The sequence below is a fragment of the Moschus berezovskii genome, chromosome 24 (assembly GCF_049115385.1).
Source record: "Moschus berezovskii isolate FMDL1 chromosome 24, NW_MosBer_1.0, whole genome shotgun sequence".
NCBI lineage: Eukaryota > Metazoa > Chordata > Mammalia > Artiodactyla > Moschidae > Moschus > Moschus berezovskii.
Genome location: NC_142483.1, coordinates 45907166 through 45926129, shown reverse-complemented (window position 1 = coordinate 45926129; position 18964 = coordinate 45907166). Strand labels below are relative to the sequence as shown.

The window sequence follows — 18964 nt, the reverse complement described above, 5'->3', positions numbered from 1 at the left end:
ATTCAAGAGAACATTGCCAGTTCTAGGAATTTATGTTGTTGTTCAGTTGTTCAGTCATGTCTGACTCAGATCCCACTGACTGCAGCACTCCAGGCTTCCCAGTCCTTCACTATCTCCAGGAGTTTGCTCAATTTCATGCCCACTGAGTCAATGATGCCATCCAACCATCTCTTCCCCTGTGGTCCCCTTCTCCTCTTGCCTTCAATCTTTCCCAGCATCAGGGTCTTTTCCAAAGAGTTGGCTCCTTCACATCAGGTGACCAAAGTATTGGAGCTTCAGCATCAGTCCTTCTAATGAATATTCAGGAATTAATACCAAAAATATAATAAAAAATGTACACAGGAGAAGTTCATTACAACTCTTTTTACTATCTTTCCTATAATGTCAAACAGGAGAGCGGCTAAATAAAGTCTAACTATACAACAGAATCATTAATACCAGGATACAGATCCAGCTCCATTAACATGAGAATGTTTCATAACACACTATAAGGTAAAAATGCAGAGTGTGACCCCATTTATGAATATATATAATCCACAATAATTGTAAAATGACAACACGAGCTACTGCATTCCAAGCACTGGGCTCCGTTTTTTTCTCTTTTTCGGCTGTGCTGCTCTGCAGGCAGGAGCCTAAGCTTCCTGACCAGGAATGAAACCTTGGCCCCTACAGTAGAAGCTCAAACTCCTAAACACTGGATCACCAGGGAATTCCCCAGGGCTATACATTTTTGGAGGTGATGGAATTCCAGTTGAGCTATTTCAAGTCTTGAAAGATGATGCTGTGAAAGTGCTGCACTCAATATGCCAGCAGATTTGGAAAACTCAGCAGTGGCCACAGGACTGGAAGAGGTCAGTCTTCATTCCAATCCCAAAGAAAGGCAATGCCAAAGAATGCTCAAACTACCGCACAATTGCACTCATCTCACACGCTAGTAAAGTCATGCTCAAAACTCTCCAAGCCAGGCTTCAGCAGTATGTAAACCGTGAACTCCCAGATGTTCAAGCAGGTTTTAGAAAAGGCAGAGGCACCAGAGATCAAATTGCCAACATCCGCTGGATCATGGAGAAAGCAAGAGAGTTTCAGAAAAACATCTATTTCTGCTTCATTGACTATGCCAAAGCCTTTGACTGTGTGGATCACAATAAACTGTGGAACATTCTGAAAGAGATGGGAATCCCAGACCACCTGACTTGCCTCTTGAGAAACCTGTATGCAGGTCAGGAAGCAACAGTTAGAACTGGACATGGAACAACAGACTGGTTCCAAATAGGAAAAGGTGTACGTCAAGGTTGTATATTGTCACCTTGCTTATTTAACTTATATGCAGAGTACATCATGAGGAACGCTGGGCTGGAAGAAGCACAAGCTGGAATCAAGATTGCTGGGAGAAATATCAATAACCTCAGATATGCAGATGACACCACCCTTATGGCAGAAAGTGAAGAGGAACTCAAAGGCCTCTTGATGAAAGTGAAAGAGGAGAGTGAAAAGGTTGGCTTGAAGCTCAACATTCAGAAAACAAAGATCATGGCATCTGGTCCCATCACTTCATGGGAAATAGATGGAAAAATAGTGGAAACAGTGTCAGACTTTATTTTTTTGGGCTCCAAAATCACAGCAGATGCTGATTGCAGCCATGAAATTAAAAGACGCTTGCTCCTTGGAAGGAAAGTTATGACCAACCTTGATAGTATATTAAAAAGCAGAGACATTACTTTGCCAACCAAGGTCCGTCTAGTCAAGGCAATGGTTTTTCCCGTGGTCATGTATGGATGTGAGAGTTGGACTGTGAAGAAAGCTGATCGCCGAAGAATTGATGCTTTTGAACTGTGGTGTTGGAGAAGACTCTTGAGAGTCCCTTATACTGCAAGGAGATCCAACCAGTCCATTCTAAAGGAGATCAATCCTGGGTGTTCATTGGAGGGACTGATGCTAAAGCTGAAACTGCAATACTTTGGCCACCTCATGCAACGAGTTGACTCACTGGAAAAGACTCTGATGCTGGGAAAGGTTGGGGGCGGGAGGAGAAGGGGATGACGGAGAAAGAGATGGCTGGATGGCATCACCGACTCTGTGGACATGAGTTTGAGTGAACTCCGGGAGTTGGTGATGGACAGGGAGGCCTAGCGTGCTGTGATTCATGGGGTCGCGGAGAGTCGGACACGACTGAGTGACTGAACTGAACTGAACTGATACATTTTTTGGCTCAGTCAGTAAAGAATCTGCCTAAAATGCAGGAGACCTGGATTCAATTTCTGGGTTGGGAAGATCCCCTGGAGGAGGGCATGGCAACCCACTCTGGTATTCTTGCCTGAAGAATTCCCATGGGCAGAGGAGCCTGGCAAGCTACAGTTCATGGGGTCACAAAGAATCTGACATGAGTGAGCGACTATGCACATAAGAGTCTCACACCAACCTCATGAAGAAGGAACTTCAATGTTTTCACTTTACAGATGAGAAAACTGAGGTTAAAGAAGTAAACAGTCCACATCACAGTCGCAAAGAGGGGAAATGGGCTTCAAAACCAGACAGTCTGATGCTAGCGCTCACAACCTTAACCACAAGTGTATATATATACCTATTCATCACATATGACAGACTTGTGTATTATACACACTTGTGTTAGTCACATGTGGGTATGTGCATGTAATAAAAATTCCATCAATGATTAGGCAGATGTATTTTTCCTTGGCCATTTCCAGGTAGTAGGATTCATGATGATTTTTAATTTTTCTTTCTAATTTGAATTTTAGTGAGCAGGTATTTCTTATGATTAGAAACAAATAGCTTCTATGATTATAAAATAGAAGACTCAACTTTTCAATAACAGGTTTAAAATATACACTGCAGTAAAGACCAAAAGATACTTCTAAAATTACATAACACAAAATAATATTTTGCTTTATTCCTAGGATTAAAAACATATTAACTCTGAACACAAGAAGTTGCCTAGCTTCAAAGATTCTTTCCTTTAGTTTTGGGTAAAAGCATATAAACTGAAAGAACTTGTTACCTATTGAGGAGACTGGCAAAACCACTGCAGAAGTTGGACTAGGATAGAATTTTTAGAGCAAAAGGAGCCTTAGGGATTAATTAGTCCCAAGACCACACACTATTTCACGTTAATAAAACCTGAAGTTACACAACTATTGTGGCAGAAAGAGGACTGAAATCCAGCACTCTTTCAATGATACCATGCCAGATGCAAAGAACCTTTTTTCCCCCTTTTTATGAACTTAGCCAATAATGTTGGTTTATAGTCTCACCACAATAGTGGCCTTTCTACAGCTGTGCAGCCAGCCGTGCGGTTTTGATCATTAGGAGACTCACAGACTTACATAAGATTAACATAAGTGCCAGTGTTGCTCAGGTTCTGCTCTGAGCAGTTCAGTGGAGCTTGGTAAGCTTTGACCCCTCCAAGGCTCCAGTACATAAGATACTCTTGGAGCATCTTTCAACACTGCTTGTTTGCAGGTGCTTCACACATGGGCCATCCACTGGGCCACAGTGTACTTACAGGCTGGGTGACCTAAGAGACAGGAACCTCTCTTAAATGACCATGGTCCTGTCCCTGAAGCCCTGTGCCCTCCTTCCCAGGCCCTTTACTCAGGGAATTTTCATCACTGCACAGTATCACCCCCGGGGATGCTCTCTCCTCGGGCAGCCCTGCCCCTCTCTGGGCTCTGCATGCAACATCAATCTTGTGGTTCACTGGCCAGTGCAATCCAGGCCTGCACCAAACCCACCACTCCACATGGGCAGGCCCAACAGAGTGGCTATCAAGTGTAAAGTGGTAAAAATAAGAAACCTCACGGCGGCCAGGGCTAAGCCGAGTTCTGCAATCCACTTTCACCAGAGGGTCTTAATAGGAGTTGGCTTCACTGCTACCATGCACAATAGACTTGTGTGTCTGTGTGTGTTGTGTGTTAGTCACTCAGTTGTGTCCAACTCTTTGTGACCCCACGAACTGTAGCCTGCCCAACTTCTCTGTCCATGGAATTCTTCAGGCAAGAATACTGGAGTGGATTGCCATTGCCTTCTCCAGAGGATCTTTCCAACCCAGGGACTGAACCCTGGTCTCTTGCATCACAGGCAGATTCTTTACCACTTGAGTAGTACATGGAACCAAAAAACCAGGTGGGAAGACATGGTGGGTTTAAGTGTGGGCATGGCAGAGGGCCTCACAGTTCCTGTTGAGGCCAACCTGAAAACAGGCAATGATTCAACACATAGATTTCCTGGGCACAAGAGAATAGAATGATTTCTGCTACCTTAGCCAGTGACCCCCTTTAATCCAGAAAGCTGACCAGACCAGCACCCAGGAATAACTACACGACACAGAGCAGCTAGGTTCCATATACCCTCAGCACAGGGTCAGTAGACAGCCATCCCAAACTCCTTCTCCTTTATCATGTATTGAATTGCACACAGGGCTAAAGGAGACCTACAAAGGAACTGGCTCCTGGTTGCTTTTATGTTAGCTATTGGAATCACCTGCCTATAATAAGAGCGAAAACCTGACCACATGGTGGCCGAAACGCACGTGTGCAAAGAAACTCACTGTGAGTTCAACCAAGAGAGTGGGGGGTGTTCACATATTTTATCAAGGATCAGGAAAAAAAAGAATAACAACCCCTTACTTCTTGAGTTTGGATACAGAAGAAAAGTCAATGGAATTATCATAAATTCAAAGATTAATAATAAGTAAATGGACAAGGCTGTCTTTAGGAAACACCTTACGTCAGACTCAAGGAGAAGCTCTAATCAAAATGACAAAATTAGTTTCAGTCATAAAGTAGAGTAGGAACACGTCAGTGAGGGAAAACTGAATGGCTACACTGATCAAGCTGGAAGCTGAGAGAGATTTCCTAGGAGAAAAGTTGCCATTTTAATGGCCGGTGCTGGAAGGAAAAGGGACAGGACCCCTCCTGGGGCTCCCAAGGTCTAAGACAACTTAGAGACAGCCTCTAAAACCTCAGCAGGTAGTTAATTATGACAGCAATTGTGAGACAGCCCCCCCTGAGACCCAGGGCAGCTGCCCCTCAAAGTCACCTAAGATGTGGGCAGATCTGAGAATGGAACTTGAGCACTGCACACCCCCACCCCTCACTAGAGTTCCACAAGGACACCCCCAACACAGGGAAGATGGTGAGGCCCATTCCCTGAGGCACATATCTGGGAACCTCCCAGCCTCAGGACTCCACAGAAAGGTGTGGGAGAGTTGAGACATGATGCCATAAAGACAACCTGGTCACAGGAGCCCAGACCTGATTACATGCTGCACTCAATAGTCTGTCGTACAAATTTAGACCCCAGACACTGTCAAGATTTCTGCTTCTTTGGGCTGGAATAATGTCTGAGAACCTTGAGCAACACTGAATCTCCTCCCCAAGAACAAGACCTGGCACACAGCTGAACCACTCCTAAGAATGAATTCACCTGATGAACACAGCACCATTTACGAAGATGTTTAGGGAGAATTTTCAACGACCCAGGAAAATGCTAAAAATACAAAAGGAAAAAAGCAAAACACAAAGTAATGTAACAATATGACCCCAATTATGTAATATGTACATTCAGTTATTTAGAATTCTCTGGTAGCTCAGTCGGTAAAGAATCTGCCTGCAGTGCAAGAGACCCGGGTTCAGTTTCTGGGTTGGGAAGATCTCCTGGAGAAGGAAATGGCAACCCACTCCAGGATTCTTGCCTGGAAAATCCAAAGGACAGAGGAGCCTGGCGGGCTACAGTCCATGGGGTCACAAGAGTCGGACATGACTTAGTGACGAAACCACCACAACATTTAGCTATACAAAAAAATTAATGAAGAACTGCATCAAAATATCAGAGTTGGTGAAATAACATGGAGTTTAATGTTCATCCCTTATACTTTTCTCTATCTTCTGAGTTTTCTTACAGTGAAGAAAAGTTTCACTGAGCTTGTTGGTTTGTTTTTTTAAGTGCACACGCTTTCCAATTTACCAGGACTTTTCTTTCCCTTTCCAGTATTTTAGGGTCTTTTCAATTTCATTCTTCATCTTCAGTTCTACAATTTAGCAATATCTGGTCATAACAGATACGATCTACTTTCCACAGTTAATTTACAATTGTCTGTCATACTCACAGAACGGGCTGTTAGAAAACATCTAGTTCTCTAGCTCCATGTAACTTTAAATTGAAAGTAATCACAAAAGAAAGATTTAAATTTTTTTAAACACCTCACATGATTTGATTTTTAAACATTAAAACTCCACACGATTTAAAATATTTTAAATATTTGTGATGTTTTTCAGTCCGAATAAACCTCAACTGTGAACTCTGTAAGGGTGGGACCTCCACACACGGTCTGGGTTGCTGGAATAGGGTTTTACAGAAGACAGCGCCCACCAACGCTGGCGCGGCCAAGACTCCAGGTAAATTAGGAGAAGCACCCCGTCCAGTCACAGTTCTCAGGTGTCCCAGGCACTACCCTTGATTTGCATCTATTATTTAAGCTACACGATGTGTCCCTGTTGAAAGCCTGGAAACTCGATCACCCCAATGTGAGAAACAGCAGAACCCACAAGCTGGCTGAGGTCACACGCGTTCCGACTGTCCAGGGGAGGGTGAATCACCGGCCCCCTTGAGCTGGTCCTTCCCCCAAAAGCCCTTCACTGGGCTTCGCCGACTCCTCCACGCCGAATCACCTCATTCCCCATAGGTCTGGAACACCTCAAGCCCCCGCATCCTGCCTCCACAAGCCACCAGAGTTCAGCCTCGCCAGATTTCTTCTATTCACCCTCCACCTCAGACCAGCCTTAGCCCTCTGCAGCGTCCAAAGCCGCGAATGCCACCCCCACCTTCACTCCTCCCCGCGCTGCCCCCCGACTCGAAAAATACGTCCCTCCCGGCCCCATTCCCCCATTCCCGGATCGCCAGCCCCGGAAGGTACACCGGGAAGGAAGGGTGGCGGCCAGGAGTCCCTGGAAGCGCCGCGCCGCCGCCGGGCAGCCCAGACTCAATGACCCGCAGCGACCTGAGCTCTGGCTGCCGAGCGTCAGGGGTCGCAGGCCCCCTACCCCACTCACCCGCTCAGCGCTCCACGTCTTCCGGGGCGGGCCCGAGAGCCGGGGAGTCCCGGCTGCCGGGCGAGCTACTCTCGGGGCTGGAGGCGGGCGGGGGCCGGGAGCTGGCGCCGCTGAGCGCGGGGCGTGGCGGGGCCGAGACGCAGTCTCGCGCAGGCGGGGCGGGGCCGCAGTCGGGTAGGCGGGGCTTGGCGCTGGGGCCTAGCGGTGAGTCACCCCCAGGAAAGACCTGGCTGCCCCGGAGAAACGCTAGACGAGCCAAAACGCGGCTGTCGCCCGCAGTGAGAGCTGAGGCTGCTAAGGAAAAGGTGGGCCTTTGGGGCTGTCACTCCGCGTGGGGGCGGGACCACGGCAGGAGAGGCGGGGCCTCGCAGGGCTGTTGTCCAGCAGGACGGGGGCAGGACCAAAATGGAGAGGCGGGGCCTCCTGAGACTGGGCTGTCACTCCAAGAGTCCACTTCAGTTCAGTTCAGATCAGTCACTCAGCCGTGTCCGACTCTTTGCGACCCCAAGAATCGCAGCACGCCAGGCCTCCCTGTCCATCACCAACTCCCGGAGTTCACTCAAACTCATGTCCATCGAGTCGGTGATGCCATCCAGCCATCTCATTCTCTGTCGTCCCCTTCTCCTCCTGCCCCCAATCCCTCCCAGCATCAGTCTTTTCCAGTGAGTCAACTTTTCGCATGAGGTGGCCAAAGTATTGGAGTTTCAGCTTTAGCATCTGTCCTTCCAGTGAATACCCAGGACTCATCTCCCTTAGAATGGACTGGTTGGATCTCCTTGCAGTCCAAGGGATTCTCAAGAGTCTTCTCCAACACCACAGTTCAAAAGCATCAATTCTTTGGCGATCAGCTTTCTTTATAGTCCAACTCTCACATCCATACATGACCACAGGAAAAACCATTGCCTTGACTAGACGGAACTTTGTTGGCAAAGTAATTTCTCTGCTTTTTAATATGCTATCTAGGTTGGTCATAATAAGCCCCTTTCACATTTTCCTCTTTTCCTGTCTCTTAAGGCCCAAACTGGGGCTTCCCGAGTGGCTCAGTGGTAAAGAATCTGCCTGTCAGTGCAGGAGACGCAGGAGATGCGGGATCTAGCCACCGATTTGGAAGATCCCCTGGCGAAGGAAATGGCAACCTTCTCCAGTATTCTTACCTGTAAAATCCTATGGACAAGAGCAGTCTCGCAGGCCGTGGTCCAGGGGGTCACAAGGAGTCGGACACGACTGAGTGAGCACAGAAGGTCCAGAATCCAACTTTCTTGTCACTTTCAAATATAAGAGCAAGTCTCATTTTAGTTGTAATTCACTTTCAGGTAATGAAGAGTTCAAATCCAGTATATTATTAAAATTTCATATCCAATACAGCCAAATATCTTATAGATTATAGCCTCCTAGTCCCGCCTTCCCCTACCTCGGAGAAAACCTCTTCAGTTCAGTTCAGTTCAGTTCAGTGGCTCAGTCGTATCCGACTCTCTGCGACCCCATGAATCACAGCACGCCAGGCCTCCCTGTCCATCACCAACTCCCGGAGTTCACTCAAACTCATGTCCATCGAGTTGGTGATGCCATCCAGCTGTCTCATTCTCTGTCGTCCCCTTCTCCTCCCGCCCCCAACCTTTCCCAGCATCAGAGTCTTTTCCAGTGAGTCCCTAGCTAGGTTAGTCTCCCTGCTCTGTCGGGAATTCACCAGACACCCTCTACCGCCTTTGCCACCTCCCACCTCGGGATCTGTGCCCTGGGGTTTTGTTCCCTCTGCCTTCAAAGCTCTTTGTTAATTAAAGAGATGATTTATTTCCTTCCTTCCCTCACAGGAATCTGGAATCAAATCCCATCTTCTCACCGAGGCCCTTTCTAACTATTCTTTAATACCTGCTCTCCAGTCCATCCCACCATCTTTCCTTAACATACTTCTTTTTTACTTAGCGCTCATCACCTTCTAATGCTTTATGTTAGTTTTTTGTCAGTCTTTCACTAGGATGTAAGCTTTACAAGGGCAGAGATTTTTCAGTTTTATCCATGATACATCCCCAGTTAAGGGTCCCAGTAGGCATGCAACAACTTTTAAAAGGAATGAGAGAAAACAGTGAATGAACACTTTCTCCCGCAGTTCATTCCAGACAGTTGCCTTGAAGTCCTACAATGCCAGAGAAGCTGGGTCTGCTTTTCTGTCCCCTGACCCTGCTTTGTGTTTTCCAGGTTCAAGACAGGAAAGATGGAGACCAGGGATAGAGCACAGAAGTCTAATTACTTGGAAGGGACTGTGTGTTGATCTTTCTAGACTCCTAATGCTCTGTCATAGCAGCTCACAACTTATTGATCAGTTCTCCTGTGGCCATCACGGTAGGGGGCCAGAAGTTTTTTCTCTTCTGAAAAATCAGGACAAATTGTTTATGAGGTTCTATAGGTTTAGACATTGATTACTCAATAGACTTTTTTTTTCATCTGCACACTTCCTATCCATTCCTTGAATTTATGGCCATCTCTCTATATAACATCTCCTGATATTTATATGCTGGAAGGACTGGAAAAATAAAAATTGAATGGAAATATTAAAAATGCCTTTCACAAAGATGGTCTCCTTTCATCTCTACAATTAACACATTAAAAATGTAAGTATGACAAATTAGTTGTTGGAAAACACGAATGGTAGACTTCAGTTAATGCTATGGACACCTGTATCAGCAGTGGCTGCATAACAAACCACTAGAGAGAATCAGGGATTCCCTTCTCCACCACTCTCCTTTGGGGCATTTCGTTCATAATCTCTGGCACCTAGAACATCCTTCATCCAGTTCTGCTGGCCAGAAAGATAAGAGTTCCTCTGGAGTTTGTTATCCTTTATATCTGTTGTGCTGCTCTGTGCAGCTAGGGCTGCCCTCAGGGCAATGTGGAGGGGAAAGAGAGAAAAACTGACAAGAGATTCTCCCCCTACTTCATCCAAGGGTCCCTCTTCCCATCTCCTCTGACCAGAGGGGTAGGTTTTCTATCAGGGTCTAATTATCCATGTCACTATACTATAGTAATGAAGTACTGTGACTAAGGAAGCTCCAGGACAGAGAAGGGAGAAGAAAAAACAATCATGAATTTTCACCCCTTTCTTCACCTTGTAGCATCCTTTTCATATTTTGTCCAGAGTTTTAAGTAGTAATCAGTAGCAGACATAGGCAGCAATGGAGTTACTCCATTTTGGCCAGAACCAGAACTTATCAATTTAAGAAATGAAAAAATGTATCAATTTATATTTCTCTTATTATGAATGATGAGACAAATACATTTCATTTGCTACAAATTATTTATGTATTTTGTCTACTTTTCTACAGGATATAGAAATACTTCATATAATCATAAAAATAATTCCTTTCTTAGAAATGAATGTCAAAACTTGTTCTCAGTTTGACATGTCTTTTGAGTTCTCTTATGCTATTTTTATTTGCTTTGTTTTTTTCCCTTTGATTGTTTTGGCTTTATTGGTCATGCAGACCTTTCCCATTTCTTAATTGGTCACCTTGGAAGGAAAGTTATGACCAACCTTGATAATATATTAAAAAGCAGAGACATTACTTTGCCAACCAAGGTCCGTCTAGTCAAGGCTATGGTTTTTCCTGTGGTCGTGTATGGATGTGAGAGTTGGACTGTGAAGAAGGCTGATCGCCGAAGAATTGATGCTTTTGAACTGTGGTGTTGGAGAAGACTCTTGAGAGTCCCTTGTACAGCAAGGAGATCCAACCAGTCCATTCTAAGGGAGATCGATCCTGGGTGTTCATTGGAAGGACTGATGCTAAAGCTGAAACTGCAATACTTTGGCCACCTCATGCAACGAGTTGACTCACTGGAAAAGACTCTGATGCTGGGAAAGGTTGGAGGCGGGAGGAGAAGGGGACGACAGAGAATGAGATGGCTGGATGGCATCACCGACTCTGTGGACATGAGTTTGGGTGAAATCCGGGAATTGGTGTTGGACAGGGAGGCCTGGCATGCTGCGATTCATGGGGTTGCGGAGAGTCGGACACGACTGAGCAACTGAACTGAACTGAACTGAACTGAACTGAATTGGTCAACCTTCCCCAAACTTTTGTTTTACTGCTTACTATGTTTAGTTACATTATATTTAGACCTACACCTCTCTTGTATTACTCTGAAAATCCTTCTGTGGTTTCTTCTTCTTTTTGGAAGAACGTTTTATTACTTTTATGTACAGAAAACTCAATAATGTACACTTGATCAAGTTTGGTTGCTAGTTCTTTGATCTTTGCCATCTCTGGGTTGGCAATATGAGCTACTTACTTTGAACCCAGGACACTGCCTCTCCATTGATGGTAGATCTCACCATATCTGTCATTGTAATTGGTCCTGATGACTTCCACCAGTTTAGCCGGTGTGCCCTTGTCTTCTGAGTTGACTTGCGTGAACGCTGTAGTGTGTACAGGTCTTCCCATGGACCAGACGCTCCAGCCTGGCCTTCTGCTTGATTATGAAATAGGGAACCCCATCTTACAGCATAGGGCAGGCAGGAAGACCACGATCTGGAAGACAACAACTCTAGAGTGTATTTTGAGCAAAAACAGTAACTTAAAAGCTAATGTAGAGAACCTACTGTTTAGCAAAGAGAACTCTACTCAAGGATCTGTGCTGACCTAAATGGGAAGAAAATCTAAAAAAGCATGGATAGATGTATATGTACAATGGATTCACTTTATTGTACAGCAGAAACTAACACAATGTTATAAAGCAACTATATTCCAATAATTTTTTTAAAAGCTAACATGGTAGCAATTGCTCAGGGTTAAAAAGCTCATGTATTTCCACTTGAAGGTTTAATTGAGAAATTCACATGATTGCAACATGATTTCTTCCTAATGTTTCATGATTTCACTTTTCTTCCTTTAAAAATTGGATCCATCAGGAATTTATTTTTGATGCAAGTTATGTAGTATAGGTCTGACTTTACTTGATATCTTGGTAGCTATGCATCTGCCCTACCTCATTTACTAATCTATCTTTCCCTGATAGATTTTAAATGTCACTGTTACCATATATTAAATTTACTTCTGTATTTTTTGACTTTCACAAACATCATTTTGTTTCTTTAAACTCTCCAATATAACCCACCCTGTCAGTTCTTAAATCCCTCATTCCCATCATGACTGTCTAGGAGAGCAGCCACTGAAACCTCCCCTTCAGTAAACTTGTTCATTCCAGGCAACCATGCTGCTACTGCTGCTGCTGCTGCTAAGTCACTTCAGTCGTGTCCGACTTTGTGCGACCCCACAGACGGCAGCCCACCAGGCTCCTCTGTCTCTGGGATTCTCCAGGAAAGAATACTGGAGTGGGTTGCCATTTCCTTCTCCACCAGGCAACCATAGGGGATTATTTATGGAACTTTTTCCACGGCATGCCCTAGATTTGCTATAACCCATTTCCCCTGGTAGCTCAGCTGGTAAAGAATCCGCCTGCAACGCAGGAGATCCTGGTTCGATTCCTGGGTTGGGAAGATCCCCTGGAGAAGGTATAGGCTACCCACTCCAGTATTCTTGGACTTCCCTGGTGGCTCAGATGGTCAAGAATATGCGTGCAGTGTGGGAGACCTGGGTTGAGTCCCTGGGTTGGGAAGATTCCCTGGAGAAGGGAACAACTACCCACTCCAGTATTCTGGCCTGGAGAATTCCATGGACATGGGAGCCTGGTGGTTTACAGTCCATGGGGTGGAAGAGTCAGATGTGACTGAATGACTTTCACTTTTCGGGCTTCCTTTGTAGCTCAGTTGGTAAAGAATCCACCTGCAATGCAGGAGACCCTGGTTGAATTCCTGAGTTGGGAAGATCTCTTGGAGAAGATAGACTACTCACTCCAGTATTCTTAGGTGGTTCAGTCAGTAAAGAATCCGCTTGCAATGTGGGACATTTGAGTTTGATCCCTGAGTTTGGAAGATTCCCCTGGAGGAAGGCAGGGCAACCCACTCCAGTATTCTTCTCTGGAGAATCCACATGGACAGAGGAGCCTTGTAGGCTATAGTCCATGGGGTTGCAAAGAATAGGACACGACTGAGTGACTAAGCACAGCACAGCATATTTTCCCTTAGTGGCAAGTTCACCATTATCTTCAACCCTAGCCAGGTCAGACCCAATCCCAGATTCCCATCTTGAGGGTCTCATTTCTGCAACCACTTCCAATATCAAATATGTCAGACAAATTTCAATACAGAAAACAGAAATCACCCTGTGTATTTTACATAGGAAGAGATTGAATAAAGATAATTAAGTCCTCACCAAATCATTGGGAGGCCTGGAAAAGCACTTCTAGGCTAGATATCTTGGAATGAATAACACTGCCAAACTGGTCCACCATGAGGGCTGCTGATTCTGAGGCTACTGGAGCCATGCTAGGGCTGCAGCCACAGCCTCTGCCTGAGTGTAGAACAGGGGCATCTTATCCTGTGATCCCGGATCTCAGAGTTGGATCAAAAAGCTGCCACAACCACTGCTGCTTCTTGACACCTGGGAAGCTTGAGAATAAAGAAGAAACTAGCTGCAATGAAACTACATCCTTCTCCTCCTGTGGCAGGGCCAGGAGCCACAGGAGGATAGTTCCCTAACTTCCACCTTCCTGATCTCAAGTGAATACATCGAATTAGGGAACCAGATGCTATTTTTAGGCTTCCAATCCCTTAGCTAGCGCTTCTTCATATAAATCTTTCCCATTTCTTATGAAGTTTATTCCCAGGTAATTTACCTTTCTCATCACTAGTATAAGTAAGATCTTTTCTTCCATTTTAGCTTCTATTTGGTTGTTGTTGCCTGTTACATGAATATTATGCATATTAATTTTATGCTCTGAATAAAATCTTTTACAGTTTATAAGTGGTTTATTCCATGACAATCTCCAATTTTAGTCACACCATCTGAAAGTTATACTTTTCCTTCTTTCCTTCTTGTCTGATTTCTGACATTAATATCTCACTCTTCCCTACAGCATGGGATTCCCAGATGGCTCAGTGGTAAAGAATTCAACTGCTAACTCAGGAGACTCAGGTTTGATCCCTGGGTCAGGAAGATCCCCTGGAGGAGGAAATGTCAACCTACTCTAATATTCTTGGCTGGAGAATCCCATGGACAGCGGAGCCTGGCAGGTACAGTCCACAGGGTCGCAAAGAGCTGGACATGACTAAGCAACTGAGCATATCCCTAGAGTTCAACTAACCCCTGCACTCCTATTAAGACTTTGTTTAAGATGGCATTCTCTCAATAAGTCCTACTCTGATCTCCCTGTTGAAAAGTGTGACCTACTCTCTAATCCTTTGAAACTCTATCTTGTTGTTTTCATTCCTGCTCTCCATGGTCCTTACTGAGTTTTCTTTAGCGTCTGTTCTTTCAGGGACTGCTTCCAATTTTCCTTCAATTCTTTGATGACTTTTTCTCTCCCCTTTCACTTCTTTCTGAAGTGCTATCAGCTCCTGTTTTATCTTCTGTCTCACCTTCTCTCACGTGAGCTGCTTGCAGGCTTTGGATGTTGGTAGGGTTCACGTTCCTGGCTGGAAGGAGTTTTTCTCATGGCTTGGCATTAAGCAAGTGAATTTAGCCTTTATTTCTTCTCAGTGAAAAATTAGGCAGCTGGAGTGCTGCTCATAGCACGGTCCTCCCCTCTCCGAGCTCGCTGACAGGCTTTCTCCTGAAAATACATGTTATTTCTGCCTGCGGCTTCCCTGAGCTTTGCCCTCTTTGCTTCTGCCTTCATTCTCTGCATGCTGCTCTTCAAGCTGAGGTTTGGCTTTGTTCACCATCTACTCTGAGCCCTCTGCCTTGGAGGATCCACCAGCCCCACCTGAGATCTGCTCCCATGATATGGGTGTGCTGACTCCACTTCTGCCCGTGTCCCTACTGAGTCTCACTGCCCTGAGGATCACTGCCATCAGTTTTGTATGGTTTGGAGCCTCAGATGTCTCCGTGTTTTGTCAAAGATGAGTGTTTCGGTCAGTTCTGGCTACCATGTGCGTGCATGCTCAGTTGTGTCCGACTCTTTTGTGACCCCATGGACTGCAACCCACCAGGCTCCTCTGTCCACGGGATTTCCCAGGCAAGAATACTGGAGTGGGTTGCCATTTTTTCTTCCAGGGGAATCTTCCCAACCCAGGGATCGAAACTGCATCTCCTACATCTCCCTCTGGCTACAACAACAGCAAAAAAAAAATCATAGACGAGTGACTTAAAGAAAAAACAATTTTGAGGTTTTCCATATTAACATATAAAAATAAAAAGCAGAAATTTACTTTCACATATTAAAAGACCCATCTTATCCTCCTAGAGAGAAATATGTAAACTGTTTCTTTCCTCCCTGTAACTGTTGAATACAAGCGCCTATTTGCTAGAGTAGATGAAATATGATATATATATATATATATATTTTTTAGTATATTGGGGAAAGTAATTGTTTTATTTCTACCATGTTTTTACTAGAAACATATAACAGAGAAATGACCATTTGACATCTGCCAAATAACCAAGGACACAATATGGCTCCCAGTGTTATTTCAATTTATTGTCTTAGCAGGGAGCAGGCTAAATGGCTCATGGCTCTTCTCTGTGTCTTCTGTGTATCTAACACCTTCCTGAAATAAAGCCATGAAAATAATAGAATTCCTCTGTGAAATTGTTCACCTGAGGAGAACTGCTCATCCTAAATATTTGGATTTTATTAAGATGAGTATCTTCAACAATCAAAACCTCTATCATTAGTGTCAAGAACTATAAAGGGTATGACATCTTACCATACTTGTGAGCTAGTAAGTTAACCGTCAGTTTTACAGATGCCAACAGAGAACAAGAGAGCCCTGGGTTAGAGACAGAGGACTTTATTACTCATTGCACGGTGGTCAGTCTGAGCTCCGTGCTTCTGTCAGCTCACCTTGTCGGCATGAGAAGAATTTGTGGAGCAGTCCAGATAGAGTCAACACACTCATCAAGTTTGCACCATGGCTAAGAAACTTTGGGTTTAGGTAAACCTGAACTTCTAATGGAGCAGTAGTAAGCCTGCTCAACCTTGACCCCTGAGGGAGATATTATCTTTATTATTCTAGACAGAAAACAAACCTGCCCTCTGCTCCATAGGGAGAAACCAGCTCCATTTCAAGGCTGTTTGCTATACAATCCATCCTTCATAACATAGTTTGGAACCAAAATGTCAGTGCCTTTACTCAGAAGACCCGTGTGAAACTTTCTCCCAACAATTAGGAGTAGCCTTGCCACCAGCCCAACTCAGGGGTTTTTCCAACAGAAGGGTATTCTGCAGCCTGGAAAGGCAGCCAAACCTCAGAGTCACAGACACTTTGTAAGAGGACAAAGTTTACTGGATATCTTCTTTCTGTGTTTTTTAATCTTAAAAAAAGTTAAACTACACAACACAAGTACTTAGTACAAAAGTAAAAACTAGAAGAGCGTAGGCAGCAAAATGTGCCCCAGTGAGTCAGCTTCTCCCCCCAGAGGAAATCAGGTGATTTTGAGTTTCCTGGAAATTTCCCTTCCTCCTGCCCTTCCTTCTTTCCTTTTGTCTTTCTAACTTTCTTTCTCTCTCTCTCTCCTTTCTCTTCCTTTTCCCCTTTCTTTCCCTTTCTCTCTTCCTTCCTTCCTCTCCTTCATTCTTTCCACAAACACACACACACAAGGGTTGATTGTGTGTGTATACTCACATTTTCCCTCAACCTGGAATTCTTGTTTACTCCTCTGCACAACCCAACCCACCAAAAACAATTAAAATTAAAACAGATGAAAAATCTATAACTCAAACACTCCAGTTCCATACAGTGACTTTCAATATTCCTGCATTCCACACTGGTGACCACTCACTGAGCTCACACATGTAGGGCAGTTAGGATCTAAACACACAGTTCTAAGCTAAAGAATGCAGCTGCCCTTTGAACAATGCTGGGATTAGGGGCACCGACCACTGGCAGTCAAAAATCTGTGAACAGCTTTACAGCAGGCCCTCTGCTATAGTAGGTTCCACTCTGCAGACTCAACCAACCAGATCTTGTAGGATTGTAGTACATATTTATTGGGAAATAAATCACATGAAGGGGACCTGTGAAACTCATACCTGTGTTGTTCAAGGCTCAACTGAAGACTTCCCTGGTGGCTCAAACAGTAAAAGAATTTGCCTGCGTTGTAGAAGACCTGAGTTTGATCCCTGGGTTGGGAAGATCCCCTGGAGAAGGGAATGGCAACCCACAGTATTCTTGCCTGGAGAATCCCATGGACAGAGGAACCTAGCAGGTTACAGTCTATGGGATCACAAAGAGTCAGACACAGCTGAGTGACTAGAACTTTCACTTTCAACTGCAGTTAGAGCTGCTGCTGCTAAGTCGCTTCAGTCGTGTCCGACTCTGTGCGACCTCATAGACAGCAGCCCACCTGGCTCCCCCGTCCCTGGGATTCTCCAGGCAAGAACACTGGAGTGGGTTGCCATTTCCTTCTCCAATGTATGAAAGTGAAAGTGAAGTCGCTGGAAACATAAATGTACTATAGGCGATCAGAAGAGGAATACATACTCAGAGCTGGAGGGACTGCTGGGAGGATCAATGGCAGATGTGACATCCAAAGTGGCTTTGGGGAAAGGAATAGGGATACATGTGAGCTGGGTGGCAGCTGGGGAGTGGAGGAGTAGACAGGCGTTAGGGAAGAAGGAAGATGTGAGCAAAGGTACAGGGAGGCAGGAAAATGCAGCGCACACTAGAGAAACAAAGGGCAGTCCATGGAGCTGGGCAGAAGGCCGGTGAGGAAAGGGGAGTCGTGCATGGTGAGGGCTCCAATGTGATGCTGCTGCCAATTTGGTTCTTCCTGGACGTGATGAGTGCAGCAAAAATGATCTCTTTTGTCCCACAAGACAAGGTTCCTGAAGCCACGTGTAACAACTCATGCCTCATTCAGGACATCTTACTGCTGGCATCTACTTCTGTCATGGCAAGCAAAGCTTTCTGAGCCTAACTTGAGCCCCTGAGCCCCAAGCTCATTCCTCATGTCAAAAGTTGGTGCTCTGAACCCTGGAAAGCCCTACACATCTCATCTTCTTTCACGTATCCTGGACATAATTTAAAATCATTCAGGGACTTCCCTGGTCCAGTGACTATGACTTTGCAGTCCCAATGTAGGGGACCAGAGTTTGATCCCTGGTCAGGGAACTAGATCCCATATCCCACGGTGAAGATCCAGTGCAGCCTAATAAATAAATACTTTTTTGAAAAAGAAACTTCTGTTGTTTATAAAATAAAATCCTTCCATCTGACATCTTCCAGGATATCCTACAGATATTACTCGGCTATTTAAGTGTTGTCCAGTACACCTAAGTCCATAGACAAAAATAAATTGCGACTTTTATAAAGTCACACAGTTCATTGACCTATAGAAATAGAAATGAACAATCAAATAGATGAACTAGAAAAAGGGAATGTGTTAGAGGTCTCTGACTTACTGTGATTCATAGTTTGGGTTTATTTTGTTCCCATAATTTGGAAGTTCTGACAGGTTCTCTTTGAGGAGCCCAGTGAGTGAGAGGTAAATGTTCTCATCTGGTGAATCCTTAACAAAAAAGCAAAAAACATACACCCAAATCAGTGTTGTCTTAGTGTGGGTTTCCTCAGGAGAAGACCCTGAGACGAGGATTCGCAGCAAGCAGTTCATTTGGGAGGACAGCCAGGGGGCACTGGTGGGGGAGTGAAGGAGGGAAGTGGGGAATGGAGGGTGGGGTCCAGCAGGACATCTGTGGGTGGAGGGGACTGAACCTACCCTGGGCAACTCTGGGAGCCAGTAGAGAACACACTACAGTTTCCTGCCTGATAGGTGAGGCAGTTGGCTGAGAGCTGCTGGCTGGAAGAGGTTTGTGTGCATGCATGCGTGTGTGCTAAGTCACTT

The 18964-nt window shown here is 45.0% G+C and overlaps 1 protein-coding gene and 1 pseudogene across 2 annotated transcripts in view; both read right to left on the bottom strand.

The window, feature by feature from the left end:
* Nucleotides 1-7214, bottom strand: part of ANO10 (anoctamin 10) — a 238590-nt gene extending 231376 nt beyond the window's left edge. For both annotated transcript variants that reach the window (XM_055414507.2, XM_088831994.1), the window contains exon 1: nucleotides 7068-7214. The gene's annotated coding sequence lies outside the window, so the exon portion shown is untranslated. The remainder of the gene's footprint in view (nucleotides 1-7067) is intronic.
* Nucleotides 7215-11839: 4625 nt separating this feature from the next.
* Nucleotides 11840-11908, bottom strand: LOC129548241 (small nucleolar RNA SNORD36; annotated as a pseudogene).
* Nucleotides 11909-18964: the final 7056 nt, after the last annotated feature.